This window comes from Macaca mulatta, chromosome 1 (assembly GCF_049350105.2).
Source record: "Macaca mulatta isolate MMU2019108-1 chromosome 1, T2T-MMU8v2.0, whole genome shotgun sequence".
NCBI lineage: Eukaryota > Metazoa > Chordata > Mammalia > Primates > Cercopithecidae > Macaca > Macaca mulatta.
The window spans coordinates 112,214,801-112,237,976 of record NC_133406.1 but is presented as its reverse complement, the minus strand read 5'-3'; the positions used below and the strand labels follow the sequence as shown (position 1 = coordinate 112,237,976).

The window sequence follows — 23,176 nt, the reverse complement described above, 5'->3', positions numbered from 1 at the left end:
CTTTTATTTTAGGTTCAGGGGTACATATGCAGGTTTACTATATAGGTAAACTTGTGTTACAGAGGCTTGTTGTACAGATGATTTTGTCAACCAGGTACTAAGCCTAGTACCCAATAGTTATTTTTTCTGATCCTCTCCCTCCCACTCTCCACCCTCAGTGTCTATCGTTCCCCTCTTTGTGTTTCGATGAGCTTCTAGATAGCTGGACACATGGAGGTCCCTGGACACGTGGAGGGTTCCGTGCCCAGAGAGGGCATGGAAGCTCCACCCCTTCCCATGCGCCCTGCCCTTTGCTTCGCTCCCATATGGCTGCTCATCTGAATCCTTTGTAAGGTCCTTTATAATAAACCAGTAAATGTGTTTCCCTGAGTTCAGTGAGCTGCTCTAGAAAATTAATGAAAACCTGAGAAGGGCGTCCTGGGAACCCCTGATTTATAGCCACTTGGTCAGAGGCTCAGGTAAAACAGCCTGGGGCTGGTGACTAGCGTCACAAGTGGGGTCAATGTGGTGGGACTGAGACCTCAACCCATGGGAGCCAACACTAACTCCAGGCAGACAGTCAGGGTTGAGTTATATTGCAGGACACTCAGCCAGTGGCCACTGGAGAACTGCTTGGTGTGTGGGAACCACCCCCTCCTTTTTGCTGACCACAAGTGTTCTATATTGAGCCACTTCCCAAGGTCCCTTCCAGCACACAGGTGCCAAATTGGCTCTTTCACGATGGTGAGAAAGATCAACTCATTTGTATTAAAAACACATCCCTGAGCCCCTGCCAGACCTGAGCTGAGCCCTGGAAGGGGATGCGAAGATGAAAAAGTCATGTTTCCCGCATGAGTGAACTCGCAAGGGCTGGCACAGATTCCTTCTCCCCACTCAGAGAAGGGAGCACAAGTGTTTGTTGGTAGCACTGCGCTCTCAGACAGTGCAGTGAAGCATTCACGGCACGGACTCTGGAGCCAGACTGCCTGATCCTAACACTACTGGCTCCACGATCTTGGGCAAGTTACTGAACCGCCCTATGCCTCAGTGACCTCATCTGGGGATGATGATAATAGCTGCTGCACAGAGGCCGCTGTGAGGCTGCAGTGGGTTCGTATATGCAGCATGCATGGAATCCTGCCTAGCACCCAGCATGCTATGTAACTATTAGCTATTCTTAGTTTTAGCATTATTAATGGATCTGGTCTGTCTTTCTGTAAAATGACAGTTGGACTCAGTGATGTCTAAGCTTCCTTCTAGCCCTAACCTTTCACGAAGATGCTTCCTGCTGTCACCTCATGAGGATGGCTGTTCACACAAGAATTGACTGAGCACCAGCTGTGTGCCCAGCCTTTGTCTTCGGGTAAGTCCCACTGTGGAGTCCCACCATGTTTGATGACTGTGAAACAGAATTCACATCTTTCCCCTCTGTGGCCTCAGTCTTCATCTGAGACTGAAATGAGAAGCCTGTAAGGTCTCATCCAGCTCAGATGATTTGATTCTTGGAGGGTGAGGCCTGAGATCCGCGCATATGTTCGGTGTGGGCCTCCTGTGCAGGCACCTCACTTCTGGGAGGTAGTGGAGTGTTTATCATCACACTATGCCCTCTCTCTACTGGGCCCTTGGCCCTCCAGCAGATCTGGCTGATGCCTGTCCCAGCTCATCCACAAACACATCCCACTCAAGACTCCAGCCTCATATGCTGCCTGCTCCACCGATAGCCACAGAGAGCTGCTGCTCTCCAAAGCTGCTTATGTTTGCCTTTAAACAGGAGACAGGCAGGGTCCTGTGGCCTAACATGAGCTCAGGATGAAGGGCACCAACACCAGCACCTCCTGGCCAGGAGAGCAGCCCACGCATGCATCCTGAGAAGGCCTGAGCTGCAAGGCTGGAAGAAACTAGGCTGGGTTAGGAGAAATTAATGTTGAGGCCAGGGTTGGGTGGAGGTTTTACTTAACGTGGAAATACACCCTCAGCACAGAAAGAGTAACAGAGAGACTGGATCAGCGTGGATTTGTGGGGTCTGGCTGAAAGCCAAGTGAAGCCTTCCTTTCCTCCCTTGCACAGGGAGATCAGGGAATGAAGGGCTCTTTATTCTGTCCATCCAACTGTCTCCTTGATGGTCTGGGCTGAAGGAAGCTTCTGCTCTGTTTCAAAGTTAGTCACCAAGCAGCTTTCTCTCCCCATTTTGCTGCCTTCCTTAGTTCAGCAGGAACCGAGGACCTAGGAGAGGACCTATGGTACCAGGCCTGGTGTGGGCTGGGCGGGCGATGCTTGCCTTGCTTTTAGCATCTACCTGTGATATGTTTCAGCAGCAAGGGGAACCTACCAGGCAATTCAGTGGGCCCTGAGAGGCATGGGCGGGGGAGGCAGCACTAGGAGGCAAGTCTCTCACCTTGCTGAGCCTCAGTTTCTCTTTCTCCCTGCTGTGTACCCTTACAAAGCCATAATGGAGAGCAGAGGAGACAATGGGTTGACAGGGCTTAATAAACTACAAAGGATCATTTGTTCATTCATTCATTCATTCAACAAACATGTGTTGAAGGCCCTATGAGCAGCCCCCCACCGACCCACCCATAAGGATCCTGAAGGGAAACTAGAGGGGACTGTGGGAGCAACTGGCTGAGAGGCTCACCTGGTGGCTCTAATCAAGGAGCTGTCATTTCTGAACAGGAGACAGTACCCAGCACAGCACCAGCTGGAGACTCACCCTCCTCCTTCCCCAGTGCAGCTGAGCCTGGGTTTTTCCAGACACAGGTTTCCCCCAGCAATTGGAAAGCCCTAATGGCTGTTCAAAGGGTTCCCTCTGCTTCTAACTGCCGCCCGACAGGCCAAGCCATGGCAACGTGACTGCCTGGCCAAATTCTTCAAATGCAAAATTAAAACCATCTACTCTGTAATAAAGAATTGCATCTGGTTACTATAGTAACTGGGTTCACTCTGGGCAGGAAGGGAAGCAACAAGTAACAGATTCCTTTGATTGCCTGATGAGGAGCGGGATTGTAAGCCGTCACAGCTGAAGGGGAGAACGCACCAGCAGCTCTGCCCAGCGTGACGGGAAGGTGCTGGTCCCCAGCTGCCTCTCGGGTGCCCTGCCTCAGTTGCAGCTTGCTGGTGCAGGGAAGGTGGGGGCCACATGGGGTAGTGGAGCTGGAGGCCAGAGAGCTAGCCTGAAGTCCTCCACATCCAGGTATTAGCCATGTGATCTCAGGCCCTGTGTGACTTCTCTGAGCTTGTTTCCACATCTCCAACAGGGGAACATTGACCTTGGCCCTGCCTGCCTCATGAGGTTAGTGTTAGGATCCAATAATACAGATAAAAAGTTGGTGGCTGGGGTTGGTGGCCCACGCGGTGGCTCACGCCTATAATCCCAGCACTTTGGGAGGCCGAGGCAGGCAGATTGCCTGAGCTCAGGAGTTCGCAAACAGCCTGGGCAACACAGTGAAACCGTCTCTACTAAAACACAAAAAAATTAGCCGGGTGTGGTGGCGGGCGCCTGTAGTCCCAGCTACTCGGGAGGCTGAGGCAGGAGAATTGCTTGAACCCGGAAGGCAGAGCTTGCAGTGAGCGAAGATTGCGCCACCGCACTCCAGTCTGGGCGACAGAGCAAGACTCAGTCTCAAAATAAATAAATAAATAAATAAGTCCGACAATGCTTTACTAACTGTCTAAAAATGTGAGGGATTTTTAAGCTGGAGGGCCTGGGGGGCACTCATAAACACTGTGTGTAAAGAGGCGGTGTTTTGAGTAGGCGGTTGGGGGAGTTTTCAGGCTGCAGGTTAAAAGCCTCTGCTAGACAGGGCTCCACTGCAGGGTTTTCTGCATCTGCAGGGTGCGACGTGGCCCAGAAGATCCCATTGCTGTCCCACATGAGGACACTCTATGCTTCCTTCCTTCCTTCTGACCCCTGGAATCACAGTTCTCCAAGTGTGGTCTCGCTCCCTCCCGTTTCAGAGCAAGTAGCAGATACCCCACTCCGCTGGTTCCTCACTCTGCATCCCATTCATTCCTAACAAAGCACAATCCCAATTATTGGTTTGCGTTTGTGAGATTTTTGCTGTCTCACCCCTTAGACGTGGTTCTCAACCTACTCACATCGCACATTAGAATAACTTGGAGAGCTTGTTCAAAAATACCCATGCCCAGGCCCACCCCAGGCCAAGTAAATCAGAATCTCTGGGGGTGGAGCCCTGGCACGGGGGTTCTTCTTAAGGCTCCAAGGTGAGTCTAAAATGTAACCAGGATTGGGACCCCTCCCCCACCAGTCACAGTTGGAGCTCCAAAGAGACAAGGGCTGTGTCTTCCTTGTTCCCTGTGGCATCTCCAGAGCCTAGCTCAGATCTTAGTGCTTAGTAGGTGTTCAATAAATGCTTGTTTAGTGAATTAATAATTCCCACATGTGTGCCCCTGGACTAATCTTCCCTCTCTTGGGCTCAGCTTCCTCCTCTGAGGAATGAGGGAATAGACTAGACAATCCCCAAGGTACCTCCTGCCTTAAGAAGCCATAATTCTGTGGTTCTACACAGACCCTCTTGCTGGCGGCTCCCACCTCATCTGTGTTCTCAGTGCACCTGAGCTCTCCAGGGACAGGAACCATGCCTGGCTCATCTCACCCCACTCCCATGCCTGAGACGTTGCCTGGCACAGAGTGGGCAGTCAGTAGAATTTTGGTGAATAAAAAGTGTGTAGGCGGATGACTGTGTCATATGAAGAAAAGGACAGATTGCCCGTGGCCCTTGTTAACCACCCAGAATGGAAATTCCTGTTGAAAATCCATTCCTAAGCCTGTGACTCACAAAGGACTTGACAATTCATCTCACACCATGGGAAGGGACACCCTCTTATTCTCAAAGGGTGGTTCAACCTCGAATAAACTGTCCCAGGTGACCTCCAAGCCTTAGAAAGTTCTAGAGCAAGTCTGAAACCAGGATATTGAGTAGCACTGGACCAGAGGGGCAGGAGGAGTGTGTATGTGGCTCCACAAAGGACTATCTTCCCCTAGGGCTTAGTCTCAGTCATCCAGCCGTGACTCTAGACCAGCTTGACTGTTGGCCTCTGACGGATTCTGGAAAAGTACTGAGGTGATGTGGACACAATGTGGCATGGGGCAGGGAGCACTGTGGGCCCTCGAGTGGTCTGTTCTGGGCTGTTCCAGAGCAGGAGAAGCCACAGAGGCCCAGGGCTGATGAACGAGTCCCTTCCTGACCAAACGTGGGTTTGCTCCTCGCATGCTGGCCTCCCTGAATGGGGAAAGGAAAGCCACATTCTCCGAGTCACTGAATCTTTCTGCCTCCTAAGCCTAAAAAAGTGATTTCACTCATTGAGGGTGCAACTGGCCTGAAGATGTAATGTGTCAGTACCACAGTCTCTGGTATCCTGAAAGTTCCACTCTTTCCTCAGATAGTTGCTCTGTCCAGAGGTGGCTCTAGGCCTAATCCCTCTACCACTTAACTGGTGGTTCTGAGGACTTGTAGGATTTTCAGCCGTTAGTATAATTCTGAGAGCTCTGGGAGAGAGACTGTATGCAACAGTGATTCCAAACTTTCCTTTAAGGAGCTTGTAATTAGAGAAAAAGGAGAACTAACTCAACTCAGTTCAGTATAATAATTATTAAGAATCAACAAGGTTAGGCTACTGTGGGTATATAAATATGAATCAAACACATGTCCCATGAATCAGTTCACAATCTCAAGTAGCTCTAGCAAAAGACATGCATGATTCGGATGCAATTTGAAAAGCTTCTTGGGCTAGACAGGGCTTCAGCAGTGCCTGGAAGGCATGTATCAGACACACCGGAGGGGGCAGCTTGCAGAAATGGCCACAAATTCCTCCCATCCCATTCACTTACTTCTGTACATGTGACTTTGCCTCTCTTCCAGTCAAGAAGTACAGCCTATTTCTCTCTCTCTTTTTTTTGAGACAGTTTCACTCTTGTCAACCAGGCTAGAGTGCAATGGCGCCATCTGCCTCCCGGGTTCAAGCGATTCTCCTGCCTCAGCCTCCTGAGTAGCTGCGATAACAGGCACCCACAACCACACTTGGCTAATGTTTGTATTTTTAGTAGACATGGGGTTTCACCATGTTGGCCGGGCTGGTCTCGAACTCCTCACCTCCAGTGATATGCCCACCTCAGCCTCCCAAAGTGCTGGGATTACAGGTGTGAGCCACCACACCTGGCCAGTACAGCCTATTTCTCAATCTCTTCAGTCTGAATTTAGCCATGTACCTTGCTTTGGCCAGTGGAACAGTAGAAAGAGTGATACAGCAGAGGTTTGAAAAATGTCAGCACCGTGAGGCTCACTATAGACACATGGCCTCACTATCCCTTTCAGCCCAGCCTACAGCCAGCACCAGCTGCCAGCCATCAGAAGCCATCCTAGACCAGCTGCATGACAGAAGCTCACCCCAGGTAAGACCAGCAGAAGAACCACCAAGCTGAGCCCAGCCCAAATGACTAATCCACAGAAATGTGACCTAAATTCTTATTTTAAGCCGTTATGTTTTGAGGTGCTTTGTTATGCCACAAAACTAATATATAACAAAACTAATTCTTACATTTGGCACATATTAGAAAAGCCAGGTCATGTGCCTACTGTGCCCAACATTTTCCTTTTAGATTCTTATGCCACAGCCCCTAGAAGGAACCCTCACCTGTCCCCACCTTCCCACTCCACTCAGTTATATCTGCTGGCCAGTTTTTCTCAAGCAACTGGGTTACTGGATGGGGAGGAGATCAGGGTCAAGGGCCATTCCAGCTTCCCCCATCCCCACTCCCACCATGGATGCATCATTTGAGATATCAAAGAATAACTCAGGGCATTTAAAAAGTTATTTTGCAAGCAGTTTGGTTGTTTTGCATACAAAGTGTTTTCTCAGATGTGAGGAAGTCAGCTGGTAGACTGAATCACAGAACAAAGGCAAAACGGAATTAATGGGGGGGGCACTGGAGAAAAACAGCATGGAGTCTGGGAACAGTGGACCTTGTTGGCAAATGCTGAGGCTAAACGGATTCGCTGGCAGCTAACGAAGAGGTCAGCATGGTATTCCATCCTTGGACGGCCAGTGAGGGATAGTACAGAAAGCACTTTTAGTTATTCAGGGATTCTTCAGAAGCCCTCAGCTTTCAGCTGTGGGCGTGTCACAGGCCCTCTCCCTTGTCACCTGCACTTCAGGGAGTCCAGGTCTGAGCTTTCCCTGGTTACAGTGTCTCACCAAGCAAAGATGTAATCGCCAGCTCACCACAAGGCCAATGCTGAAGGCCATCTGGCCACCTCAGGACAGGGCCATTCAGCTGCGATCTCTGTAGGGCCTGGGACAGGTTGCCTTGACAGGGAAACAAGGACACTACCCAGTGTCTCCAGCAGCCACATGGCACAGCCTGAGCTTCAGGCTTGTGAGGCCTTCCCACACTTCCTGCAGAGGGGTAGGCATGCAGGGAAGCTTGCCTTTTTTCTTTTCTTTTTTTTTAGGATAAGTTTAGAGTCCATTCATTGGATTCACTCGTTTTCCCCTCATTCTATTTTGAAAGGCTTGAGACCTTTCTGATTTTTTATTTAAGCAAAATCTGTCATTAAAATATTGTCAGCGATCAGGAAGGAGAGCATATTCCTGCTTAGACACTTTCTGACCAAACTGAAAAACTTTCACTCTTGCACAACTATGAATTTCTCTAAATTAAAGGAGACAAAATGGAAAAAGCCTTTTTGTGTACTGTTCCCTCTCTGTGGGGAAAAAAACTTCAGGGAAAATTTCCATCATTTAAAAAAATATACACAGAAACAAAGCAAGAGGAAAAAATTACAGATTTTCTTAAGATATATTATTTATATATAATATATTTTATATTTTATATATATACATATATAAATTTAAACACCCTGGAGCACATATTCTGCATGTACACCATTACTAGGGGGGTTACCATGGAAGCAACATCAAAAGTCCTGTAGTACCTAATTAGCTTTCCCTGAGGACAGGAGCTGATTGCCAGTGATGAAATGAACTTCTGGGTTTGCAGCAATGGTTGGTAAAATTTCCAGTCAGCAAATGCTCCATGGAACTAGAGGAAGAAAGGGAGGAAGGTGGGGGGTGGGAAGCAAAGGTAGAAAAAAGGTGGCTCTAAAACAGGCCAGCCAGTGAATGGGCCTTGTCAGGGAAGTCTATGATTCTACCATAAACATGATGCTTAGGGCGAAGGGGTCCATGCTACCCGGCTCTGTATCTAAGAAGAAATTGTTCTCATCTGAAACCATCCCACTCCCTGGGCCATGTGTGATGTCCCACAGTGGCTCTTTGGTCCGGCCAGGACAGGCTTCTCCTGAGTGCCTCACCAGAGCTCGCTTTTGGTCTGTTGCAGTGTATAATGACTACCCATGGGCGTTATGGAGCCTGAAGTTTGTTTGGGACTAACAGAGGCCAGTGGTGATCATAAATCCTTTCCCCTGTCCTCAGTTCTCAGAGAAAGAAAGCCAAGTTACAGCATTTAAGGGAGCCATTATATTTCACTCACATAGCAGGAATTTCTTGATCCCTGACCACGGCACCACTGGGGATAAAGCATCCCACCTCTGGCCATCTGTGTGTGGCAAGTCTCTGGACCTGAGATTCATCAGTGTAATGTGAAGACTTGGATGCAATTTGTAGTTTTCCATTTTCTCCAGGCTGTGGGGCCATTTCTTTTACAAGATTGTTCATGTACGCCCAACATGGGAAACACAAATTCAGAGCTGTTGTAGTTGAAAGGGTAGAGAAGAACATTCAAAGATCAACTCACTCACCTCCTCCTCCAGTCTAGATCTCTGTAGTGGACCCCATGCTCTCCATAGAACCCTTTGATTGGAAATCCTTTGGATGGACCGACTGGTCTCTAGTTGTAATGAGAGACAAGGTGTGATGCTGGAAATCAAGTGTTTGGGGTCTGGTTCAAGAGGTGCTGGATGCACAGGCATGGAGCTTTGCCCTGATCAGCTTATTCACTCATTCATTCATTGAGTATGAGTTGAGCCCCTATTATGTGACTTGGTAAGCTCTAGGGATATAGCAAGACAAATAGACAAGGCCCCTGTCCCCACAGAGCTTACATTTCAGGGGAGGAAAACAGATATTAAACCGGTAAACCATTTAATTTTAGACAGTGACACCTGCCAGGAAGAGAATAAGACAGGGCAAAGGAAATGGGAGAAGTCCCAGACAGCCAGGACAGGGCTCTCTATGGAGGGGTCCTCTGAATCCAAAGTGAGCCTTGCAAAGGTATGCATTACAGAGGGGACAACCATGTGCAAAAACCCCAAGGCAGGATGGAGTTTAGAGAGTTGCAGAGACAGAAAAAAGAAGACCAATGTGAAAAAGAAGTGAGGGATGGTACCAGATGAGGCCAAGAAGGTAGCAGGACCCAGGTCACTGGGACCTTGGAGGTCACAGAATGAGCTTTATCAAAGGATAGGAGACCACAGACCCACTCCCACCAGGGCCATGTGCACCATGTCACCACTTTCTGAAGACAGACTGCCCACAGGTTAAATATGCACCTGCGGTAGTCAGTTCGGGTCTCCAAAACAAAATACCATAGACTGGGTAACTTAAAAAACAGAAATGTATTTTTTCACAGTGCTGGAGGCTGGAAGTCTGAGATCAGGGTGCCAACACAGTCAGCCTCTCTTCCTGGCTTGCAGGTGGCCGCCATCTCACTGTGTCCTCACATGGCAGAGAGATGGAGACAGACCTCTCTTTTTCTCTTCTCCTAGAGCCTCAGTGCTATAGGATTAGGCCCCATCCTTATAACCTTATTTAAACTTAATTACCTCCCACAGACCCTATCTCCAAGGCAGTTACATTGGAGGTTAGGGCCTCAACAAATGCGTTTTGGGGAGACACAATTCAGTTCATAGCTATTTCCTTTTGTGTGAAAATTACCCAAAAGCCAGACTGTGGGCCAAGCCAGGTGACTTTGCACATACCATTTCATTGCAATCTCATAATGTCCCTGTAAGGGAGTAATATGCCCATTTAGCAGATGAAGAAATCCAAACCAAGAGAAGTTCAATCAATTGACTGCGGCCTTCAGCATTCTGTGTCTTCCAAATCCCACGCCCTTTCACCTGCCAGCCTGCTAAGCAGGCCTTCTATTTGGGGGCTGGCCAGTTTGGGGTATACGTTGTCTTCTAAAGAAAACTCAGCCAGGCACGGTGGCTCAAGCCTGTAATCCCAGCACTTTGGGAGGCCAAGGCGGGCGGATCACGAGGTCAGGAGATCGAGACCATCCTGGCTAACACAGTGAAAACCTGTCTCTACTAAAAATAAAAAAAATTAGCCAGGAATGGTGGTGGGCACCTGTAGTCCCACGTAGTCAGGAGGCTGAGGCAGGAGAATGGCCTGAACCCAGGAGGCAAAGCTTGCAGTGAGCCGAGACTGCGCCATTGTACTCCAGCCTGGATGACGGAGCGAGACTCCGTCTCAAAAAAAAAAAAGAAAACTCAAGTCCACACTTTAAATGCTCATTCTCAGAAGAATCTTTGCTGACCAGAGAATCAATATACAATTAAAATAAACTGGGTTCCATCCCTGGTGTCTGCACCACCTTGGAAACCCACATTGTTACCTGCAATCTAGACTGGGCTATGTTTGTGGAACTAAGACCACAGCTTTCATTTCCACAGATAGAATATCCATTTATCATCTTTCCCTTCCTCCTCTTCCCACCAGTGAACAGACCTCTATGGAGACCTGGTGATGGGGTCCCTAGCGAGGAAGAGACCATCTTAGTTTAGGAGCCCACTTACACACCCCAGCATGTTTGCTAATGAAGAAGATTCCTCTGGATAGGGCTGGGGTGGGGTCAGAGGAGACCAACACAGGGCTTAATGTATGTGCCCTAGAAATGAACAGAACATTGGAGGTGGGAGATTGTGAGCTATGGGACTGGAAGGAGAGGGCAGGTGGCTAAGCAGCACCTTGGGCCAGTCCCATGAGAGGGGGAAGCCGGAGCCCACTGAGGACTAACTGCTGCTGACCACCCATGAGACACGGACAGTGCTGAGACTGTAAGATCAGGCGCATGTGGCGTTCAGCACTGTCCCGTTTGTTGTGCCCCCACCACCTCACCCCTTCCCCTTGCTCCAGATCCATGGAAATGTCGGCTAACCTAGAGGCCTTGGTCATGGGCCCCTCAAGGAGCAATGGGAACAGGAAGGGTGCCTTAAGGGGTCACTAAGCACAGGATAGAGGTGGAGAATTCAGCAGAAAGAGTTTGACATCAGATGAGCTGTCAAGAGAGAAGTGGAAGTTTCCGAGCCCCCAGAGACCAGTGGAAAGACACTGGGTCCCCTCCTGTGCGGGGTGGGAGTTTGTAACCAATTCTATTTGAAGCAGTAAGGCCAAGTGTCCCCAGTCAATCCTTGGGCTGCAGTGGCCACACCTCGGTCTCATCATGTGCCCCGCGCCCCAGCCATCTTTACGTTGCTGCCAGAGCGAATGTTCCAAAATACAAACCAAATCATGTCACCTCTCCCTCTGGAACCTTTCAGTGGCAACCCAGACTGTCCAACCTCCTAACTGTACTTGGCCAAAAGGGCCTTTTCCCACCTGGCACCAGCTGGCCCCTCCATCCCCATCACCTGCCACACCTGGTGTCTCATCCCAGCCAAACCAAGTTACCAGTAACCCCTGAGCTTGCGCCCCTCCATCTTCTGTACAAGCACTCCCTCTTCTCAGCTTCTTCACCAGAGACCTCCAGATCAAGCGTCCCTCCCTTCCACAGGTCTAAGCTGGTCCCTTCCAACTCCCAGGTGGGGCTGGGTGCCTTCCTCCAGTATTCCCCAGGCCCTGTGCCCCCTGCTTGTCACAGAGCCAATCCCCAAATGGCAGCTGGAGAAGGATGGCCAGACAGTTGGGGAGTGCTAGCCCGCGTTTCAGGGGACCAGACCTTACAGGCACCATTTCATTTAGTCCTTAACAGTGTTCTGAGATAGGTATTCTTATTTCTATTTTACAGACAGGGAAACTGAGGCTGGGAGAGATTAAGTAATTTACTAAAGGTCACACAGTTAATAAGGGGCAGACCTAGGCTCTAGAGCCGGGGCAGGCAGCCTCCAAAGTTCACTCTCTCCACTACTGTGTGTGCTGCCCCAGGCTGTACTAGGAGGGCTTGTTGGACTGAACCCGGATGTTTGCTTGTCCCAGGCCAGGCCAATACGTGTTTCTGGTTCTCTGTGTGCCTTGGCAGATCCAGGAGTCAAAGGTTTCTGTGCATCTGCTAAGTCTGGGGTAAGAGGAATCGTTTTCTCAACAGGAAGTTTCTGGTAAGTTTCTTTCCTTTTGACACATGAAAGGATCCTGCTAAATGTTTGGGGGTAGGGGAGCAACAGCATCATCACTGGGGCTGCTGGGCCCTGATTGGTTCTAAGTCACCTGTTTACCACTCAGGGAGAAATTCTTTAACCCTGGCTTAGGGGGTATTTTTAGCAACTAAAAATAAAGAGGTTTTTGGATCTTTGAACAGGGTAGGGAGCTGAAGAACTGAGGTCACGACCAGGTGTTGGTGGTGGGCAGGGAGTGTTTGTTTTTTCCCCAACTGACTAAAAGGCCTTCAACTCCTTCTCAAGGGCCAGCTGCACCGTCACCCCTTCAGGGGGAGCTTTTCCTGATCTCCCAGTGGCGGGGGCAGCACTTCAAACAGTAACAATCCATTTGGTGTTTCCAACTTGCTGGCTGGGTCCTGAGCACGTTTCTTTTTCTTTTCTTTCTTTTTTTTTTTTTTTTTTTTTGAGACAAGAGTCTCACTCTGTTGTCCAGGCTGGAGAACAGTGGTACGATCATGGCTCACTACAACCTCTGCCTCCTGGATTCAAGCAATTCTCCTGCCTCAGCCTCCCGAGTAGCTGTGCACCACCACACCTGGCTAATTTTTGTATTTTTAGTAGAGGCAGGGTTTTGCGATGTTGGCCAGACTGGTCTCAAACTCCTAGCCTCATGTGATCAGCCGTCCTCGGCCTCCCAAAGTGCTGGGATTACAGGCATGAGCCACCACACCTGGCCTCCTAAGCACTTTTCTTTACATTAACTCTTTGAGTCTCACAATAGCCCCATAAGAAAAGTGAACTTCCCCCAGACCTCCTATCAACTAAGTGGTAGAGACAGGATTTAAACCAAGAGGCCACACTCTCATCTATTAAGTTTCCATTCTGGCCAAAACCTCCCTCTTGATCTCCCATCTGAGCCATGTTCCTGTCCACCTGCTTGTTAGCAGCCTCACTAAAGCAGGGGTCCTTGAGGACAGACGTCTCCTTGGTCACTGTCCACAGTGCCAGGCACAGCACCCAGGAAATATGGGCTGCCCAAACCAATACATAAAGGGCTTAAGGTGTCAAAACTATATCAATGTGACTCCAAAGAAATATTTTAATTGTTCACCATTTTTATAATTCTCCCAAGGCAAAAGAGTCTCTTGCAACATATGCACAAGATAAAGAAATCAAAGAGTATTTTTAAAAGAACTGCTTATTATACTTAAAAAAAAAAAAAACCCTGGAAACAAACTTGAATATACATCAATAGGGAAACAGCTGAATACATTATGGTACTCATACTGGGGAACATTATGTAGCTGTTTTTAAAAATGAAGTGGATCTATATGTATTGACTTAGAAAATGTTCATGATATATTGCTAAGTAAAAAGAGAAACTTACGGCATAATAGGTATAGTGGGATTCCTCTTTTTTAAAAGAGCAAACACCAACACATAAAACCAAAAATGCCCATATACGTGTATGCATGTTGGTACATTTTTGTATAAGCACACACAAAAGGTGCGTTAATCACCTCTGGCTAAACTAAACACTAAATTGTTAACACTGGTACCACTGGGGACGTAGGGAGATGGGAATCAGGGAACCTATTGACTTTTTTCCTTTTGATAATTAGAACACACCTCTGTGTCAAAACAAGCCTATATTGCTTTTGTAATTTAAAAAAACCCAATAAAGTATTTTTTAAAAGAACTGTCCTGGAGAAAGCCACTTGTGGCGCCTAATGGTGATGTTTTAAGCATGGCCATTCTTGGAGGAAAAATAATTGCCAGGTCCTTTCCTGCCCTGTAATTTTCTGTGTAGAGCTTCAAATCCCCCGGGGGCCCCCAGGATTTTATGAACACAGCCCTGCTAGAAGTGTTTATAGCTGAGCTCCTCTTACAAGGCTCCCCCTCCAAGGCCAGCCTCATTACCAGATCCACAGCCCCTCTAACTAAACCACCTTGTGAAAAATAGTTCCAGGGCATGAAGATTAAACAAAGGCACTTATTTCAAGGCCACCTCTCCATGGGCATTCCCATCGCAGGCACTGAAAGCTGCATTAGTCAGTGGCCCACCCTGCTCCCCTACTGACGGCAGAGGCCTGGGCTCCCTGTGGGAAGTGGTGGCCCTCCCCATGGTTGAGAACTGAAACCTGCTCCACTGTTCCCTCCATTCGGGAGGAGGGGGCCAAGGGCCAGGGCATGCGGCAGCCACCATCGCCACAGTGACTGCTGCTGGTGAGAGCTCGCTGCGGACCTGGCCTCAGTGTGCCAGGTACAGTGCCAAGCCCCGTGGGGTACAGTGGATGTCAGGATGCAACTTCCTGACGAACCAGGAGCTTCGAACTGCGTGTCTCCTAGAGATGCGCAGAAGCAAACGAAGATATGGCTATGGAGAGGGCCGGTTTGGTGACTGGGGCACTATTTGCAATTCAGGGTCTGTGCTGCTGCCCTGGAACCAGACACCTGGGGCTCTGGCTCTGGGTCCCCCACACTAGAGGGCCCTGCTTGACCACTCCTCAAGTCACACCACACCCCCTGGAGCCAAAAGCCCACAGGGCCCAGAGGCCTTGTCTGCCTCCACCTTCTATACCCCACTTTGGATATCCAGACCCCCAGAGTCCCTTGTCCAAAAAGGCCCCAGGCCTGCTTCCAGGGCCCACACTGCCACTTTCTCCATCTGTCCTCCCATAGGCTGATGCTGGCTGCTGGTAGATACATCCCTAAGCCTGAGAAGCAGCCAAGGGGCAGCTGGAGGAGGGGGCGGGATGAAGTTTAGACCTGAGGGCTGTGGCATCCACGGTGCCCTCAGGGTCTCGGATTGCGTCAGGAGGGAGGCAAGAGAGGGGCATGCTAGGGTCTGGGGCCTCAGGGTCTAGGTGCCTCCACTGGCCCTAAAGGAAACAGGGATAGATGGGCCTGTCGGTAACCCTTTCTGACTGTCTGGGATATGAATGACAGGATCAGCAGCAGCTACATATTCTAGTTAGTTCTGAGGTCAGGTAAACAGGCCCCTGACACTGCCTCTCAGACGGGTTGTCCCACCTTCACACACCTCTGCAGCAGCCACAGGCATCCAGGCTTGCTCTGAGGTGCCTTCTGCAGAGTGCTGGCCACGCTGGAAGCACCATACAAAGTGACTGAGTGGCCAAATATTTAAAAAATGCTTCTCAGAGATTCATCAGGCTCATTAGCATATGAAAGCTTCTGAGACTTCTAAAGAAAAGAAAACTGGTCGGCTTTGAAATGCAGTTTCTCAAACTTATTTGACCTTGACTCTTGTTTTGAAGTAACAGCTATTAATATTTCAAGGAACACTGGGAAATGCAGGGTGTGAGGCATTAGTGTAACAGACAATGAAGGGTTCATTCCTTCAAGCATCTATGGTTCATTTTAACGAAGACTACCACAGTCTTCCTGAGAGGCACCAAATACTCCCCTGCCTTCCTGAACTGACTCCACGGAGCACAGCCCATGCCGCCAAACCCGTCAGCATCCACTCGCGTCACCCCACAGCCTCCTGTGAGCCAGCCACCTTCACGTGCTTTTTAGTTATTTTATTTAACAAATACTTATACAGCGCTTACCAGGTTTCAGGTGCTATTCTCAATGACTTAGAAATACTAGCTTCTTTACTCCTCATAGCAGCCCTTTTGTGGTGGGTCTTATTATTGAAAGATGAGGAAACTGAGGCATGAAGAGATTAAATGACATGCCCAAGGTCACACAGCTGGTAAGTGGTTTACTCAGATCAAACCCAGGCAGTCTGGCCCCAGAGTCCATGTGTATTCATTTCTTATTGCTGCTGTAACACATTACTTAAAACAACACAGATTTATTCTATTACAGCTCCGGAGGCCAGATGTGTGGAATCAGTTTCACTAGACTAACATGGAGGTTGTCCGCAGGGCTGGCTCCTTCCAGAAGATCTGGCAGGGGAATCCGTTTCCTTGCTTTTCCAGCTTCCAGAGGGGGCCTACCTTCCCTGCCTTGTAGCCTTTTCTCCCACCACTCCAGCCTCCTGTTTCACCATCACTCATCCTGCTTCTTCTTCGGTAGTCAGATCTCCCTCTGCCTCCCTTTTCACAAGAACAGTTGTGATTACATTTAGATCCCACCTGGATAACCCAGGATAATCTCCTTCATCTCAAGATTCTCCATTTAACCACATTCTGCAAAGTCCCTTTTGCCAGGATATCAAGGGATTAGGAGCTGGATATTTTGGCAGGGTCTGTGCCAAAATATGGTTGGGTTGGGGCATTAGGATTGGGGGAGGGGCATTATGATTCAGCCTACCACATTATGCTTTTAACCATGGTGCTAAATCTAGTTTAGTGTTCCTAACAATCCTAGGAAGATGTTATCATTATTTCTATTTTACAGATTTGAAGACTAGGGCTCCAAGACGTCAGCTGAACTGCCAAGTGTCACCCAGGTAGTAAATGGCACAGCTGGGACGGGAACCAAGATGTGAATGACTTGCTCCCTCCTTCACACCTGCCCTGCCACCGGACAGGCGGCACTCAGGACACGCGGGGCCTCGGGGGATTCTGAAGGAGGTGCTGCTTTTGTTACTCACTAGACTGAGCCCTCCTGGTATCCTAACCCCACTGAAAACCTGATGCGAGCTATGAATTTGCTTTCCCTAGAACAAGAAGCATTTCTGGAACACACCATGTATTGCAGCTAGTTTCTGGGAGTTCACGGGCCCCAGGTTAAGAACGCTTGCTTTTTTGTGTGGTTTTTTTTTTTTTTTTTTTTTTTTTGAGAGACAGAGTCTTGCTCTGTTGCCCAGGCTGGAGGGGTGCAGTGGTGTGATCTTGGCTCACTGCAACCTCTGCCTCCTGGGTTCAAGCATTTCTCCTGCCTCAGCTTCCCAAGTGGCTGGGACTACAGGCATGCACCACCGCACCCAGCTAATTTTTTGTATTTTTAGTAGAGAAATGAGGCTTCACTATATGTTGCCCAGGCTGGTCTCGAACACCTGACCTCAGGTGATCTCACCGCCTCGGCCTCCCAAAGTGTTGGGATTATAGGTATGAGCCACCATGCCCGGCCAAGAACACTTGGTTTTAAAAGCAGAGTATTAGAGGGATATTTGCACACCCATGTTCATTGCAGCATTACAGATACCCCTTAGCTTATGATGGGTCACGGCCTGATAAACCCATTGTAAATTGAAAATATTTTAAGTAGAAAATGCATTTAATACACCTAACCTACCGAATGTCACAGCTTAACCTAGCCTGCCTTGTGTGCTCCAAACACTTACATTAGCCTACATTTGAGCAAAATCATCTATCACAAAGCCTATTTTATAATAAACCATTGAATATCTCATGTGATTTACTGAACGCAGTAAACTGTAGAGTACTGTATTAGTTGCTGACCCTCGTGATCACAGGGCTGACTAGGGCTCTCTGCCGCTGCCCAACATCACAAGAGAATATCATGCCACATACCACTAGCCCAGGAAAAGATCAAAATTCAAAATTCAAAGTACAGTTCCTGCTGAATGTGTATTGCTTTCACACCATCATAAAGTCAACAAATCTTAAGTCAAACCATCATTAAATCTGGGACTATCTTTCTCTATAGGATTCGGTACTATCTGCAGTTTTAGACATCCACCAGGGGTCTTGGAACATATCCACCATGTATATACTGTACAGAATTTCAGGTTTGCAGGAGACAAGAGTTCAGGATTGTTCACACATCAATGTGAGTAAACTTAACATCACTGAACTATACACTTAAAAATGGTTAGGATGAGGGCAGGTGGCTCATGCCTGTAACCCCAGCACTTTGGGAGGCCGAGGTGGGTGGATCACCTGAGGTCAGGAGTTCGAGACCAGCCTGGCCAACATGGTGAAACCCTGTCTCTACTAAAATACAAAAATTAGCTGGGCATGGTCATGCATGCCTGTAATCCCAGCTACTAGGGAGGCTGAGGCAAGAGAATCGATTGAACCTGGGAGGCAGAGGTTGCAGCAAGTCAAGATCGCACCACCGCACTCCAGCCTGGGTGACAAGAGTGAGATTCCATCTCAAAAAAAAAAAAAAAAAAAAAAGGTTAGGATGGTATTTTATATTACGTGTATCGTACCACTTTTTTTTTTTTTTTTTTTTCCAAAAAGACTGCTCTAAACTGAGAGCTCTTGCAGAGCAGGGACCACATCTAGTACATTCTTGCGGCTGGTGCTGGGGAGGAGCTCAACAGATGTCTGCCCGTGAGGGCTCAGCAGGTGGGATGGGTGATCTGCTAACACTTCTAGAAGCCCTGCACACTGGAGAGTAAGCAACCAGCCCAAGCCTGGCTAAAACCAAAAACAATAAAAGCCTCGAGAACTGAGAATGGGGAGGAGGAAGACAGGACAAAAATAAATCCAGTCACTGTTGTGGTCAAGAAGAGGTGGCTTTCACCCGCTCCTCAAAGGAACCTCGAAAGGGAACAAAAGGCCCCGATGTTAATTTTAGATACAGCTTGAAGCCCTGTCCAACTTGAGAGTGACTCTGTGCCTCTCCCACGGCTGAAAGTACCTGGGCTTTTTGACAGTTGTGCTCCTCTGCTGCCAAATGAATGGGGGTTGTAATCCACTTGAGGATCTTTTAAACTTCACTGCTGTTTGTATGAATTTGGAAGGAAAAACCAAACCTCCTCTGAGAGCTGACTCACGTTCCTTTGGGCATCGTGCCAGTCCCTCAGAAATCACCTCATCTGCCAACCCATCTATAATACCCCGTCTGTAAAAGCATCCTTCTGCTTCCACTGGCCAGGAAGATCGCAAAGGAAACCATGTAATTGCAAGAAAAGCCAAGTCGGAGAGGCAGGTGACACCTGTTTTATGACCAATGAGGGGCAAAGCCATAGACAGTTCAGAACTGAGAGTGGGTGGAAGCATAAATCCTGTTGCCACTGTGGTAAAAATGGGTGGCACTCACTGTGGGAACCTTGGAAGGGAACAAAGTGCCACGATGCTGCTTTGCAGAGGGTCAGGTGGTCACGCAGCATCCTGGGGTGGTTCATTCCCTCCGGGTCCCCCCCATCTGCCATGTTTCAACAACCATCCCAGATCCTCCTCCCTCTAACTGGGATCATATTAAATAGCCTTTCCACCAGTGACAGAAGGAGGTGGGCTCTTGATGGAGCCCACTCTGTAAATATAGAGCAACAACAGGAATCAGAATGTTCCACGGGAAATGGGTGGGACTTTCCCTCCCCATACCGAGTACAGAAGATGTTTACAGGACTTTCTGCAACCATCCTCATCAAGTATAATCCCAGAACAGTAACAGCAAGCTGATGGGTTTATTCAGGTAATATCCAGGAGACATATTGCTCTTTAAAAGGAAAGGGAATTTGCATGTTTTGTTATGGCCATCCCTTATTCCAGCTTAACTGGTCCCTAAGAGGCTCTGACTACAGCAAGAGGGATTTTGGTTGGAGAGACTGTCAAACCTTGAAGAAGGGTAGAGATGGAAAGAGAGAGAAGTTGAGGGAAGATTCCCCCCAGGGAAATGTTTTCAAAATGAAATCTGGACCTATTCATGTGGGAGAGAATGCCCACCCCAGAAGCAGGGGATTGACCTGTATGGGCTCCAAAGCTCTTTCCATGCTGTTTCCATTGAACTACCTTCCCTTGCGTGTGATGCAGGCAGAAGTTCGATTTTTTTTTTTTTTCCTATCACTGAAGGTGTTGGTAAAACAGCAAGTTTTTCTGCACCCGCACTCTCCTTCAGCCAGGTCTCAGGCAACTTCTAGTGTGTATTTCCCCACCCTTTTCATTTCCCAGCCAGAAAAAGGGGAGTTCCTTTGGTTGTGGTCCTCAGTTCTGTACCAAGAGCAGGAAGCCCCTAACCCCAAACCATTGCACTCAGGAATATTCTCACCACAAACACCTAGAAGCCAATCTTTCCACTCCAAATGGAGACGGACAGGTCAATCCAGACAGAACGGGCTATTGAAAAGCTGTAATAAATCATGTGCCAAGTGAGGTGTCAGACATGCAAACCAGGGAATACAAAGTCAGAGAGTTGTAAACGAAGTAGTGGGTTGAAGAGCTAGCGGTGGCCTGGTTCTCTCTGCCTACAGCAAAGGCCCAGAGCCACCTTGTGCACCACCCCTCCTCTTAGCTGGGGAGGTACCCAAATGTCTGTTCCTTGGTAAGAGGCTGACCCTGAAAAGTTTACACCTGGAGTTTCATCCCTGTATCTTAAAGCAAAGGGGGTGGCCGGGCGCGGTTTCTCAAGCCTGTAATCCCAGCACTTTAGGAGGCCGAGACGGGCAGATCATGAGGTCAGGAGATCGAGACCATCCTGGCTAACACGGTGAAACCCCATCTCTACTAAAAATACAAAAAACTAGCCGGGCGAGGTGGCGGGCGCCTGTAGTCCCAGCTACTCTCCCGAGTAGGCTGAGGCAGGAGAATGGCGTAAACCCGGGAGGCGGAGCTTGCAGTGAGCTGAGATCCGTCCACTGCACTCCAGCCTGGGTGACAGAGCGAGACTCCATCTCAAAAAAAAAAAAAAAAAAGGGGTGATGGGTAGGGATGTGGGGGGCAAGGGAGGGTGGCAGACCCCAATGCAGCCTAGAGACAAAACCACCAGGCTTGGGAACTAACAGACCCCATTTAAAAGTTATAAACCACCTAGGACGGGCGCGATGGCTCAAGCCTGTAATCCCAGCACTTTGGGAGGCCGAGATGGGCGGATCACGAGGTCAGGAGATCGAGACCATCCTGGCTAACACGGTGAAACTCCGTCTCTACTAAAAAATACAAAAAACTAGCCGGGCGAGGTGGTGGGCGCCTGTAGTCCCAGCTACTCGGGAGGCTGAGGCAGGAAAATGGCGTGAACCTGGGAGGCGGAACTTGCAGTGAGCCGAGATCTGGCCACTGCACTCCAGCCTGGGCAACAGAGCGAGACTCCGTCTCAAAAAAAAAAAAAAAGTTATAAACCACCTAAAATGATTACCATTAATGACAGTGATTAATGTAAACTGCAAGCTATCAATAAATCATTAATTATGCTTTTAATTTTTAAAAACTCCAACAAATCAATATTAAATCTTATATAACTTAGTCACGATGCTGGGGACTGTTACCCAAGTTGGGGGGGAAAGGCAGAAATAGCACACAAAAAGCCTGCAGTGAAATACCTCTAAGAATGGCTGGAGTAGTTAACTTAGCTTGACTTGACCTAGTTAACGTAGTTGACTAAGCTGACTTAGTCAAGGAATACTAAAGACCTGCAGCTGGAAACCAGACCTGCCCCAGATCTCCAAAGTCAGTGTGGAGGCGGATTCATTCCAGGGTTTGCACATACTCTGGGTGGGAGAGCATCCATCATTCCATCACACAGGATCCTTCCCCAATGCATGCCTTCATTCCTCACTGATGCATCCAGCCCTCGCATGTGCACAGCACTGCCCTGGGGCTAGAGGTTCTGCCTGGTGGTTTCCTGTTGTGCGTAGAATGTAGACAAATCCTCTTCTCGGGACCAGCAAGGCTGTTGTGCTCATCTCCTTCTTGACACACGGTCTTTGTGAATGCTGTTCCCTCTGCCTAGAATGTTCTTCCCTTCACTCTCTGTCAAGTTAACGCCTATTCATCCTCTGACTGCATCAATCTAGGCTCCTTGGAGTACTTACTACAGTTGTAATTTTACAGTCATTTGTGCAATTATCTGACGAATGTCTGGCCTGTTCTGAGGCTATAGGTTATAAGCTGCTTGAGGACAGAGACCATGTCTGTTTCTACGTCCATGTTTTCCCCAGAGCTTGTCCTTAATCACAGATGCTTAATAAACACTTGATGAGTGAAAAAATGAGGCACACCACAAAGCAGCTCAAGGTCCTGGTGGGAGAGACTGTCTTTGGCTCTCCATGTAAATGACTCCATCAGCCCTCTGCTGCAAGATCAGTCTTGCTTGTGAAGAACTGAGTCCTCTGATGGGATCAGGGACCCTCTGAGAGGAGAAAAAACTTGGACTATAGAGGGCAGACTATAGTTATGCTCTTTATTATCTTTGACTATTGTCTTTCTGGTCTCCCTTTGAATTAACAGATTATTCAGCTGTCTTGAGACCCACAAGAAACAGGCATTTTGGTCCATGGTTGATCCATGGACCAAAGGTGGACCTCTGTGGAGGGCCCATTCACAGAAGTGCAGGAGCAGCAGTATGCCTGAGGTTAGGCATTGGGCATGGAGGTGGCACTGGAGGGAGGAAGCACTTTGAGCCTATGTAGAAAGAATGCTGGGATCGACTGGTTATGTCTGCTATGGGTGCAGCATGGGAACCCAGTGGCGAGCCTGTCACACGTTGACCAGGCATACTCTGAGGAGGCAGGGAGCTCATTTTCACTGACTTCCTAGAGAGCTCTTTTTCATCCAATCCCTGAGGATGTCTGCACTGTGTAATAAGGGGGGCTATTTCTTCACAGTTAGTTGTCATGGCTGGATTTCCCATAGCTGGGTGGTTCCATAAGTAGCTGATACTTGGTTACTGAGGCAGGCATAAATTTAGGTCTTTCACATTTACACGGAAAATTCTCTGAAACAAGTCGTGTGAGAGAATGACATCCTAACAGGCCCAGGGAAGCAGAGGGACCACCATGCCCAAGTCCCCCAACCCCTGTGGTCTGTGACACTTTTGCAGCCACTGGCTAAACAAAAACTGAAGGTCTGGGATTAGATTGCCTTTGAGTAATCTGGGAAGCCAAGTCCCTTTTCTGACTGGCTTCTGAAGAAAAAAACCTACCGTTGGTAGGCTGACTGCCTGAAAGAACTCACTTTTCAAACATAAGAGGGCACACAGGGGCCACCCCACAGAGCCACCTCGGTAGTGGTAGTGTCGAGTCCCCTGTCTACTCATCACAATGCTAAGGCTTCTCTGAAGGTTTCAGGACCTCCAAT

The 23,176-nt window shown here is 48.6% G+C and overlaps 1 protein-coding gene across 7 annotated transcripts in view; it reads right to left on the bottom strand.

The window, feature by feature from the left end:
* Positions 1-23,176, bottom strand: part of KCNN3 (potassium calcium-activated channel subfamily N member 3) — a 164,958-nt gene that overhangs the window by 66,466 nt on the left and 75,316 nt on the right. The window lies entirely within an intron of this gene.